General features: G+C 39.7%; 1 long non-coding RNA gene and 1 pseudogene across 1 annotated transcript; one reads left to right on the top strand and one right to left on the bottom strand.

Annotated features, from left to right (window-relative positions):
- Positions 1 to 3557: 3557 nt before the first annotated feature.
- LOC111472837 lies at positions 3558 to 3673 on the bottom strand (annotated as a pseudogene).
- A 1117-nt stretch (positions 3674 to 4790) lies between these two features.
- On the top strand, positions 4791 to 5984 carry LOC111472833. Its single transcript, XR_002715495.1, has 3 exons — positions 4791 to 4874; positions 4970 to 5060; positions 5861 to 5984. It is a non-coding gene; the product is annotated as an uncharacterized LOC111472833 (long non-coding RNA).
- The last annotated feature ends 6047 nt before the right edge of the window (positions 5985 to 12031 follow it).

Below are 12031 nucleotides of genomic sequence, written 5' to 3'. Positions count from 1 at the left end.
AAGTACTGACTCCAGGTCTTGAACAAGGGCCCCACCCACTCATTGGCTTGAGAGGGATTCAATTTACTGGTTGGACCACAAACCAATTGTTCATTAAAAGATCAGTGAGACATAAGAAACAAGAAGTAACTTCAAGGGTAAAACGGTAAATTGACCCAGCTCTAGTTACGAACAACCTGTGAATGATCGACTTACTAATCATGGTTATATCAAATGGACAGAAATATATCTATAGTGAGGGGAGTGCAACTACTAGGCTATAGTAGAATGTTTTAGTAGTTAACGAATGTTGGTTAACAAGGTTAATGAGCTTAACTGGGTAATCTTGGATCGTTGGAGCCCATGATCTATAGGTCCATTAGGTCCCTCTGCTAGCTTATATCAGACTAAACCATAAAACAGTGTGACGAGTGAGTTTGAAGTGTTCGAATTCAAATTAGGGAGAATGCGCTACATATATACGATATATGTAACCGCATTTTTGTTTTATTTACGAATTAAACAAGGGAGAATCTGAGCTATTTAAATAAGATTTAAATATCTTAATCAAATATGTGTCGGAATTAATTGAGATTGGCATTTGAATTAATATTAAATATTAATTAAATAGTTTAATTAATAATTTAATATTACTTTAATTTTAAATTAATAATTCAAATTGATTGTTGAATCAAAAGGAAGAAAGCCAAAATGTTGACTTATGGAAAAATCGATGTTAGTGGAATTTTGAGGTGTCAAAATTTGGTTTAACCAAACTTGCATGCTTGCCAAATAAACCCCACAAATTTGAGTGGAATTTTGAGTGTCAAAATTTGATTAACTCAAGCATGCATGCTTGCCACATAATCCCAAACATTTGAGTGAAATTTCTTGTCGGTGGAAAACCTTGAGAAAAACCTCTCACAAACACTCTCTTCATATATACAAAATCCCTCCCAAGTTTAGTCACTCTCCAGATTCCACAATCTCATTCTAAGGCCGGAGGATAGTGGAGAAGACACTAGTGATGGTTCGAAACCGGTTCGTGAGGAAAAAGGAATTTAAACTACAAAAGGTTAGTATTCAAACTCATTAAGTTTTAATACTTATGAACATGCTAGTTATTTAATATAATTGATGTTCTAAAAGTGCCTAATGTGTTATATTAATACCATCAGGATCCGGACCCGAGTCATACCCACACCGCCAATGCGATCCCTTGCATCTAGCCCACTGTAGCCCACAGACAGCCTCGGCAGAGCTCCGTTCCTCATAGCCGCGTTTCGCCCCTCAAACCGAAAACCCGTGATCTATGAGCCTGTTCGGTCCAAACTCCCACGGCCCAAGGATCACGGCCCAACTCAATCCATGCCTCGGCCCAACCGAAAACCATCACAACCCATAATTCCCCTGACGACCCGTGCCTCAACTTGATCTCAGCCTGCACTCGCGGCCGATTTTGGTTATGCCACTTGTTTGGTTCTGGCGCAAACACCCCCTAGTTTCTGGCGAATGATCGGCTCGGGGGCGGCTCTGCGGCTCCACGACGGCTTCTCGACTTGGGAACCCTATTTCCAATCTATTTGACACTGTTCCTCCCTTCTCGGACTTGATTTCGATCCTGTTTAAGGTAAAATAGGTCATTTTAAGGTCGTATTTCACAAATTTCAAGTTAAGAATTAATTATGTTTATGAAATACTAACAAAGGTGTCGAACTATCCAATAGGAACCAACTACCAACAAAAGTGTAGGATGTATATGAGGAGCTAGGAGCTTACGTATATATTTTAAGGAGTACGTTGGCTAAGGCCCACCAAGTAAGTGGCTCTAGTGTCGTAGGTTACACAATTGTATATTGTATGTTGACACGTGCCCGTGGATTCGCACGTGCCATAAATTGTATGTTAGACTGTTACCATTTAATATGTAAAAGTATGAAATGTGAACGTATGTTGTTTCTGAAATGACTTGATGTAAGATATAATGTGATGTGATGTGTAGTGTTTAGAATGATTATACGATCGTTGAGATGTTTTCGGTATGAATTGCATGTCATAATATGTTATAATGAAAGCATGAAATATAATGTTATGTTTTTCAAATTGTATGTGAACAACATGACATGTATGACATGAAATACAAACTTTAGCATGAAATATAACCCCGTTAGGATTGTGCATGATAGAAGCACTGAAAATGAGAAGTAACATGATACAAATGAAACTGATAGCAGTGTTATATCTATTAATGATAAAAGTAGAAATATTGGGGACCTCATGCACTTATGTGTGCTCATGCATTGGGAGGATACCCTATTCCATCACGAGGGTACGGAGGCGTACACCCAAGGAAGACAGATTGAAGGATAGGACCCGTCATCTCATTTGCATGTGTTTGTGGCATAACCTCGATAGGGGTTACTTACTGAGTATTCTAGAAATGCTCAAGCCTCGTGCTACTACATTTTCAGATAAAGGCAAGGCACCCATGTTAGATCGACGGAAACTTCGCAAACCCTGTAACCATGACACATGCATAGGATAGATTGCTTTCCATTCATGGTTAGTATGTGTTGAATTTCATTTGCATTCATCGTTTTTCCTTTCTTTCCTTTGTATTCATTTATTCACAAGGTAATAAATGAGGAATTAATGTTTCAATTATAATAAAAGCTCATTTAAATTAAATTCTGCATTAAATGTACCGATAGAGGTACATTAATGACCTTAGATTAAATAGGAAAGTTGAGGATCGTTACAATGCAAATGCAAACACATGCAATCATGCTCTTGGGACCTATCTCTATTCTCTAGGGGTGACCTCTAGTCTCAAAAAAATTGTATGTGTAGTACTTCCATATACACAACCCACACATGCGAGTGTAAATCTCTAGGTGGCTCGCACACCCCCTAGACTCTCTGATCAAGCTAATCTGTAGTAGCGTCCAGAGGTTAGCGGAACCCCATAATGTCATGCTCCTTATGAACACCCTTATCATCATATTGTGTGCGTCCACACTCATCGTCTCTAGGGAAATATCTCTATGCTTATGAACATACATTATGAATGAGGTCCCTCTAAATTCCATTTTATCATTGCTCAGGTGTTTATGCCCACATACGGAAAGTCTAGCATCATGGAATCCAGCAATATTATATTTTTGGAGGACCTCCATAATGATGCGTCATCGAAAACGATATGTGGAGATACTGATTTTGTAGTCGGATCAATGCACCTCAACCTCTGCTGATCAGAGCCAACAAAGATGCACCAACTAGCATCCCATCCCAACGTTCAGACGAACGAATGCTGCTAGGAGAGTGTAGAATAGACCAGCTGAAGATGGAAGAGTGAACATTGTGGTGCCTAGATTCCAGGAAGGAATAAGACTGTGACTTAGCGTCAAGGCCAATAGTCGTACCATAAAGCTATCCTCGGAACAACCAGACCCACCACCATTCACTAGATTAGTCCCAAACTTCTTTTTTTATTCAAGGAGCATTTCCTGGTCCACACCTTGGAATTTGAGACTTGGATATCTTTGAAATAATGAGTAAAACATAAAATAGAAATAAAAAGGGTGCACGAGGACTTCCCAAGTGGCCACCTAACTTAGTACTACTCTCGCCCAAGTGCGCTTGACTGCAGAGTTCTGATGGGATCTAGTGCATTAGTGTTGGTATGATCGCACCAGAAATGGAATGCGTAGAAATTTCATTTAACGCATGCGGGGGCATGATCCAAGCAACAATGAGAGTACGCACGTGCTGGGAAATGGCTGGTGGGGCTCGCGCAAACGCGTCGAGGAGAAGAAACGTGATGGGTGTGAACATACGAGCAGGGGTGGTTGTGTAACGGATCAGAAAAAAAAAAACGGTCATCGGCAGGATCGAAAACTCCGGTAGAGTTTTCGTTCGCATACGACCCACAAAGGGCGCCCGAGGTTGGGGTCACCACGAAAACCAAACACGACCTTCAGCCACCTCCAAGACACCTACGAGAAGAAAAATAGTGAGAAAATGAGAAAGACAGTGAGAAAATCCGACGAAGCTCCGGAAGAACCAAACCCTACGAATTCAACATCGAAACCTCCGTTTTATGCAACGAAAGTAATCCGAGAGACTTTTACACACACCAAGGGTAGATTTAGACGAATCCTACACGTTGTACACCATCAGGCAAGGGAGACAGAACGTCGGATTTTCGAACCCTCTCAGATCCGGGAGTAATAGACCTTTACAAACCAAACAAATACCAAAAACGGAATTAGAGGGAGAAGGAGACTCGAAAACGGAGAAAAAAAGAGGGAAAAAGGACGTCGAAACGACGTTACCGAGGTGAGAGAGAGGTCACCGAAAAACTTTGTGTAACCGGGCGAAGAAGACGAAGTCTGACCAGAAGGCCAGACTCCCGCAACCTGAACCGAGTCCAACCCACTCGTCCAAACCTCAGCCGACGACACTCCCGCGGCCCAATCGCCTCAGCCCAATTACAGCCTAACCCATTAGCCACGACTCGAGAGCAAAAACCCAGCCGACCCGAGACCCGCAAGCCCAAACCAACACCCGACGCTCACAGCCTAGCCGACCTACAGACGTTTCCTTTTAGTCCAGGCCCGGTCCATCACTCGCGGTCAACCTAGACCCGCGACTGCAATCGAAAACCCGCGCGCTCGACCCGACAACCTGCGCCTCGACCTGATACCGCTGCACACGCGTTGCCCTCTGGTTGTGCCACGTGGCACGTCTGCAGCGCGACACCCCTCGGCTTCGGCAGCTTAATCGGCTCAGCGACAACTTCTTGGCCCTGACGGCTTATTCGGCTCGAGAAACCTATTTCCAACCCGTTTGTCACCGTTCCAACCCTCTCGAACTTAGTTTCGACCCCGTTTAAGGTAAAATAGATCATTTTAAGGTCGTATTTCACAAATTCAAGTTGGAAATTAATTATGTTTGTGAAATACTAATGAAGGTGTCGAATGACCAATAGGAACCAACCACCAACGGAAGCGTAGGATGTATACGAGGAGCTAGGAGCTTACGTTTATATTTTAGGGAGTACTTCGGCTAAGGCCTACCAAGTAAGTGGCTCACCCATCGTAGGTTACGCGTTGTTTGTTGTATGTTGGCACGTGCCCGTGGATTCGCACGTGTCATTAAAATTGTATGCTAGACTGTTGTGCTTAAGTACGTAATCTTGTGAACATGAATGTATGCTGTTTAGTATGATGTGATATGTAGTGCTTACAACGTTTATGATGTTCTTAAATGATTATGGCATGATTGTATGAAATATCTGAATGTAAACAGCATGAAATGTATGACATGAAATACAGTAAGTTGCATGAAATATAACCCCGTTAGGAATATGTATGATACGTAGACTGAAATGAGAAATGACATGTTAACCATGAAAGATGATAATGAGGTTATATTCATTAATGATAAAAGTACAAATATCGGGGACCTCATGCATTATGTGTGTTCATGCATTTGAGGGATACCTCTATTCCATCACGAGGGTACGGACGCGTACATCCAATGGCAAGGCAATGATCGTTATGTTTTACATAGCGCTGCCGTGACGGTTACTAGTTCTAACGGGTGTCCAGCCTAAGGAGCTCCCAGAGTATGCTTGCCCAACAAGGCAAGTGACCCAGCGGTGTGCGAACTGGCTGGTGAGCCCATACTCGCACGTATGAGTTGTGTGTAGAGTATATGGTACACGTCCAAATTTACCCGTTAGAATATCACCGTAGAAAGACAAATTAAAAGATAGGTCCCATCATCGCATTGCATGTGATTGTTGCATAACCCCGATAGGGGGTCACTTACTGAGTATTCTAGAAATACTCAAGTCTCGTGCTACTATACTTTTCAGATAAAGGCAAGCCACCCATGTGAGATTGACGGCGGCATCGCACACCTCAAGACTGTGGCACATGCATAGGATAGTTGTTTTCCATTTCGTAGTATAGGTTAGTGTAGATTGAGTTTTGTTTGCATTCAAAGTATAGGTTAGTTTAGGTTGAATTCTCGTTTGCATCATTAGTATAGGTTAGAATAGATTGAATTGCAATCGCACAACAAACCATAGGGTAGTATAAGACAGTTGTTTCAGTGTTGTTCTTTTTCCTTTCTTTCTCTTGTATTTGTTTTTCACGAGGTAATAAAAGGCTAGCGTAAGGCGCATTTATGAGATAATAGCCCATTTAATGTAAATTCTACATTTCAAGGTATAGTAATGACCTTAGATTAAATAGGTAGAATTTAGGGTCGTTACAGGTTGCCAATGTAAAGAAACGAAGAAAAGAAAGGGGAGAAATTGAAATAACGAGTAGAAAATAAAATAGAAATAAAAAGGGGTGCAACACGAGGAATTCTCAAGTGGTCACCCAACTTCTGATGGAATCTGTTGCATTAGTAATGGAATGATCGCACCTGAAATGGACTTGACCTTAGATTAAATAGGTAAAATTTAGGGTCGTTATAGGTTGCCATTTGTAAAGAAACAAAGAAAAAAACGGGGAGAAATTGAAATAACGAGTAAAAAATAAAATAGAAATAAAAAGGGGTGCAACACGAGGAATTCTCAAGTGGTCACCCATACTGCAATGTTCTGATGGGATTCGGTGCATTAGTGCTGGTACGATCGCACCCAAATTGGAATGTGTACAAATTGCATTTAACACATGCGGGGGACATGATCCAGGCGATGGTGGGTGAACGCATGTGCTAGGAACGACCGGCGGGGCCCGTGCAGATGTGTCGTGGAGAAGCAACGCAATGGGCATGAGCTTCGAGCGTGGGTAGTTGCCATTTGTAAAGAAAGGAAGAAAAGAATGGGGAGAAATTAAAATAAAAAAGGGGTGCAAACATGAGGACTTCCCAAGTGGTCGCCCAAGCACGCTTGACTGCGGAGTTCTGATCGGATCTGTGCATTACTGCTGGGATGATCACACCCAAAATGGAATGTGCACAAATTTCATTTAACGCATGCGGGGCGATCTGATCCAGGCGAGGGTGAGTGACGCACGTGTTGGGAACGGTCGGCAGGGCCCGTGCAAATAGGTTAGAGAGAAGAAACGCGATGGGTGTGAGCGTACCAACGGGGGCAATTGCCATTTGAAAAGAAAGGAAGAAAAGAACGGGGAGAAAATGAATTAACGAGTAATAGAATAAAATAGAGATAAAAAAAGGGTAACAACACAAGTACTTCCCAAGTGGTCACCTAGCACGCTTGACTGGAGAGTTTTGATGAGATCTAGTGCATTAGTGCTTGTAGGATCACAGTCAATATAGAATGCTCACAAATTGCATTTAAGGCATGCGACATGATCCAGGCGACGATGGGTGCACACACGTGCTGGGAACAACCAACAAGGCCCGCGCGAATGCGTCGGTAAGAAGAAACGCAATGGGCTTGAACGTATTGGTACTACCCATGGCGTAATCTTTATAATATGACCAAGAGAAGATTCAAAATTGTCGAGTGAAATTCATATCATACAAACGTAAGTCAGCGTACATAAAGGATATCATTAGTGTAACCTTTGGTGGGTGTTTGCAATATGGGTGTGCATTCATCCCGACAACCTGGACCAACCCAACGTGAACTATAAGCATTGGGTTGGGTTGGATTAACATTACGGGTAGGGTTGGGTTCCTTTTGCTAAACCCAAACTGACTCGATTCGATTTCAGGTTCATGGAATAAAACCTTCAAGTTGATCCGAACCATATAAAAATATATAAAATATATTAAGAATTTTTATGTATTAATAGATTTACCAAAGTGGTACCTCGGCCTCTCTAAAGACACTCACGCCTGAGTTTCTAGTGTCTTATTGTAGGTTCGGGATCAACAGTAAGGAAATTCTTAATTATTTTAGAATTTTAACCATTCTAGTGTCATACTGTAGTTTATGGATCAAAGAAATTCTTAATTATTTTAGAAGTTTTTAACCCTTAAAAACAAAATTGGATGGATAGAAAATTAGTTTTAAAATATTTAAATATTTTGTTATTAAACTAAGAAAAGTAATTCTAGATTGTAATGTATTTATTATCTATTTGTTGCAATATTATTATATCACAATTTTTATATATATTTATTTTTCTAATAGTTGAGAGTAAATTAATTCAATGCTGAACCGGACCATGAGAGAGAGAATCAATTCAATCCGTAACCTCGTAAACTCGTTTCTTCCTGAATCTATACATGAGAGAGTCAATTTAATCCATAACCTCTACCCAACTTGGTAAAGCTATTCCATTGCCCCTATATATTACCTGATGTTCTTGTTCTTATACTACTAGACGGTAAAGAAAGCATATGAAATGAATGAGATTGAACTCCCTATTTCTTTCTTCTTGCACTTAACCAACCTCTATTCTTTCACGGTAAACAAGGTCAATTGGAGAATCAGCTCTTTCACCTGCCCCCAAACCTCTACCTACTGAACCTGATGGAACTCATTCGACTTTTCCTATTTCCCCTATAAACTAAGGCTCTCTAAGGCTCTCTAATTTATCAAGGGAAGCATATTTCAATTATAATATTTTTACAGTATTTTTTATTATTATTATATACGACTAATCACTCCTATAGTTTATTTAATTTCATTATCTTTCCTTATATTTTCTTACTTTAACCAATTCTAAAGAAATGTAGGTATTTAGGTAACTCTAATTTTATACGAGGTTGAATTATGTTAATATAATACAATTTCCCCTCGTTGTTTTTTATTGATTTTTTTTAATAATTAAAAATTGATTTGTGTTTGTCTAATATATTTTATCTAATATTATAGGAGAATAATTATAAATTATGGATAAATAAAACTTTAAAAAAAAATTTGACAAGACAACCCAACCCCCAACCTGAAAATAGATTATCAATCCAACCAACTAGAACTTGAGTCAAAAAAATCCCTCAATCTAACCCAACCCAGACCATGTACACCATTGCAATCTGTTGAGAAACCATTCTTTCTCAAACAATCCATTTTTTATGCTAACATTTATTCGGTTGGAAAAAAGGAATAGGAATAGGAATGAAACACCCAGGGTTAACTGTTTAGAATCAAACAATCCATTTTTGTAACATAAATTCGAAACGAATTCCATGAGGTAACCAAGCCACCTCCATCTGGTAGTCGACGAGACTGCATTTTACATTTTTCATATTCGTTGGTCTTGTCATTTAATAATAGTTTAGGAGAACGATAAGTATTATAAACTGTAGGATCATCCCCACAATCATTGTGTTCTATAGAGGTCTCTTTACGATATCTGACAACCTAATGATGCAAGAATCAACACTCTCTTCTTCTTCATCTTATAACCATCATCGGCAACTATCAAACTCGTCCATCCCGTAGATACGACTCATTATAAGTCTTCCCTACACGATACTCTCATATAGGATTTAAATCCTCACAAGAAAAATTACTATTCCTAAAAGTTTGATCATCAAGAATCTTCTTAAATTGATTAAGATCAATGGAATTGGATATTGTACCTAGATAATCAAATTGGAAACCCAAATTTGTTATACTCGTTATTTCTTTAAGACTATCTCGTGATAGATTTGGTAGTGAAAACAATTCAGACACCAAATTATGATCATGTTTCTCATATATGTCCGCAATTGACCATGAAGTGGAAACTTTTTGAGTTGAACAAGTGTCTGATTGTGGTGTCTGGATTATATTTTCACTACTTAACGAGTCAATCAGAATGGAGAATTCTTCCCATTGAGTTCATACCTTTTCCCTCCTTTACAATCACATCCAAGCAATTAGGGGCACACGAGGGTGAGATATCCTCAAAGGATAATGGCTCCAACACACCTTGAAACTCTAGAGGACTGTATATGTGAGGAGGAAATGCATTGATAGATGATGGAAATTCAAGGGTACAAATTGTGATGGATTCAGCAAGATTCTGAGAATGAGGTGAAGCATTTTCAGACTTCTCTTTGTGAGCATCATCCTCCTCATTGCAGGGGAGGAAAGCCAACTCATAGAAGCTTCAATGGGTGAAGGAAGCTTAAAAACACAGAATGAGAAGAGTTCCTTGTGATGCTTCCCTCTTCTTATTCATTAAGCAAATTTTGAATAGGCTTGAGTTTAGAACGGGACGCAGTATTCTCTCCCACGACAAGAACCTCTTTCGGTCTGCACTTTATATTGTCAGTGACCCCAGAAACGACGTAGCCAGCAGCATAGCAAAAAGGCCTAGTTGTAGACACAAATGCCGAACCTGAAGCACATTGTATTTCTGGCGATACAGAAGGTCGAATAAGAGGCCTTTTGCTACAACCGGCGTATAAATTCTCCCCACATGGTCGTAGTAGCATGTACAATGGCTTTGGTTCTTTTGTTGCGGCTAGTTTTAGTTTTGACTCGCAAGTCTATTACCATAATCCCTCTTGTATGTGCAATTTGCGATCATGTGGCCCTCTATGCCACACTAGGTGTGTGTTCATCACTACTAAGAAGTACCCATCGTGCTTCTTCTTACTCTTAGGGCATACGGGTTTCTCCTTTTGTGGCGGCCTTCTGCTATCTAATTTCTTTTGTGGTTTCTTGTTAGACTCAGGAATTTCTTTAGACTCAGAGGAATTTCTATCTAACCTCACTTTTGTCCCGAGAGGCCTACTCCATTTTTTTCTTTTTTTTTATCTTCTGATGGTGCATGTCCAATAAGGTGACTGCCTTTAGGGCGGTAGCATAGTCGCCAAATGTACGGATTTCCATAGGCCCTTGAATGTCCTCCCCTAGACCCATAATAAAATGAAAGATCTTCTTCTGGTCTGTATCAATTAGTTCTAGCGTGAATCCGATTTAACGTAATATATATCCAGAACAATGAACACCGATCTGCACTAAGCTAATAAAAAAAAGGACTAACCTAAAAAATAGAGTCCCTTATCAGTGCAAACACGGCTGATAATCGTCCAAGGAGGAAGAAAATCGTTGGAGGGGATGAGGATGAAAATGAGAGGCGACAAACACCTGCTCAAACAATGAGAGACGAAAAACAGTGGGTAGCTACCATTTGAAATGGAGGGGATAAAGACGGCATAGCAAAACAAAATCCATAATGCAACAATCCAATAGTTAATAAAACTATAAATCATAATTAATTTATATTAATAATTATATAAATAGATTATTAGTGCGATTATGATAAAGAATTGAGAAAAGGATTGAGCACGATCTTGATAAAGAATTGAGAGAGGTGGGGAGTGGATTAAACATAACTGAAATAGGAAGATTATCTAGATTTTCGTTCTCCAATTCCACAGATTTTTTGCAATTGGCACATGTACGTCTTGAGACGGAGGTGGAGCTTAAATTAGACGATCGACATAGGTAGATTCTTCATATCTTCGTTCTCCATTTCTCCATATTTTTTGCAATTGGTACCTGTACCTCTTCGGAGTGGAGATGAGGCATGGATCAAACGATCAAAATAGGAAGATTCTCAAGATCTTCGTTCTCAATTTTCTTGGATTTTTGGAAATAGGTGCCTAAGCCTTTTCTGGAGGTGAGACGTGGATTAGAAGGCTGAAATAGGAAGATTCTCCATATCTTCGTTCTCAATTTCCCCAAATTTTTGGCAATCAACGCCTGTACCTCTTCAGACTGGAGGCGGAGTGTGAATCAAAAGGCCGAAATAGGAAGATTCTCAAGATCTTCATTCTCCATTTCCTCCGATTTTTGGTAAACGATGTCTATACTTCTTTAAATTAGATGTGGGGCGAGGATTAGGCGGCCGAATTAGGAAGATTCTCAAAATCTTCATTCTCCATTTCCCAATATTTTGACAATTGACACCTGTACCTCTGCACAACAAAAGTCTGAATGCAAAAAATCAATGCTTAATAAAATTATATAATTAATTTATATTAATAATTACATCTTTAATGAGAAATGCATTATTTGTACGATTCTGATAAAAAATTAAGATGTGAGTCAGACTCGAGGTGGGGCGTAACTTAGTTTGAAATGGAGAGATGAAAAACAAAAGTTTGCCATGCAAAA

This window comes from Cucurbita maxima, unplaced genomic scaffold (genome assembly GCF_002738345.1).
Source record: "Cucurbita maxima cultivar Rimu unplaced genomic scaffold, Cmax_1.0 Cma_Scf00089, whole genome shotgun sequence".
Taxonomy (NCBI): Eukaryota; Viridiplantae; Streptophyta; class Magnoliopsida; order Cucurbitales; family Cucurbitaceae; genus Cucurbita; species Cucurbita maxima.
Note: the sequence above shows the minus strand (reverse complement) of the source record. Positions and strands in the feature narration are given on the sequence as shown.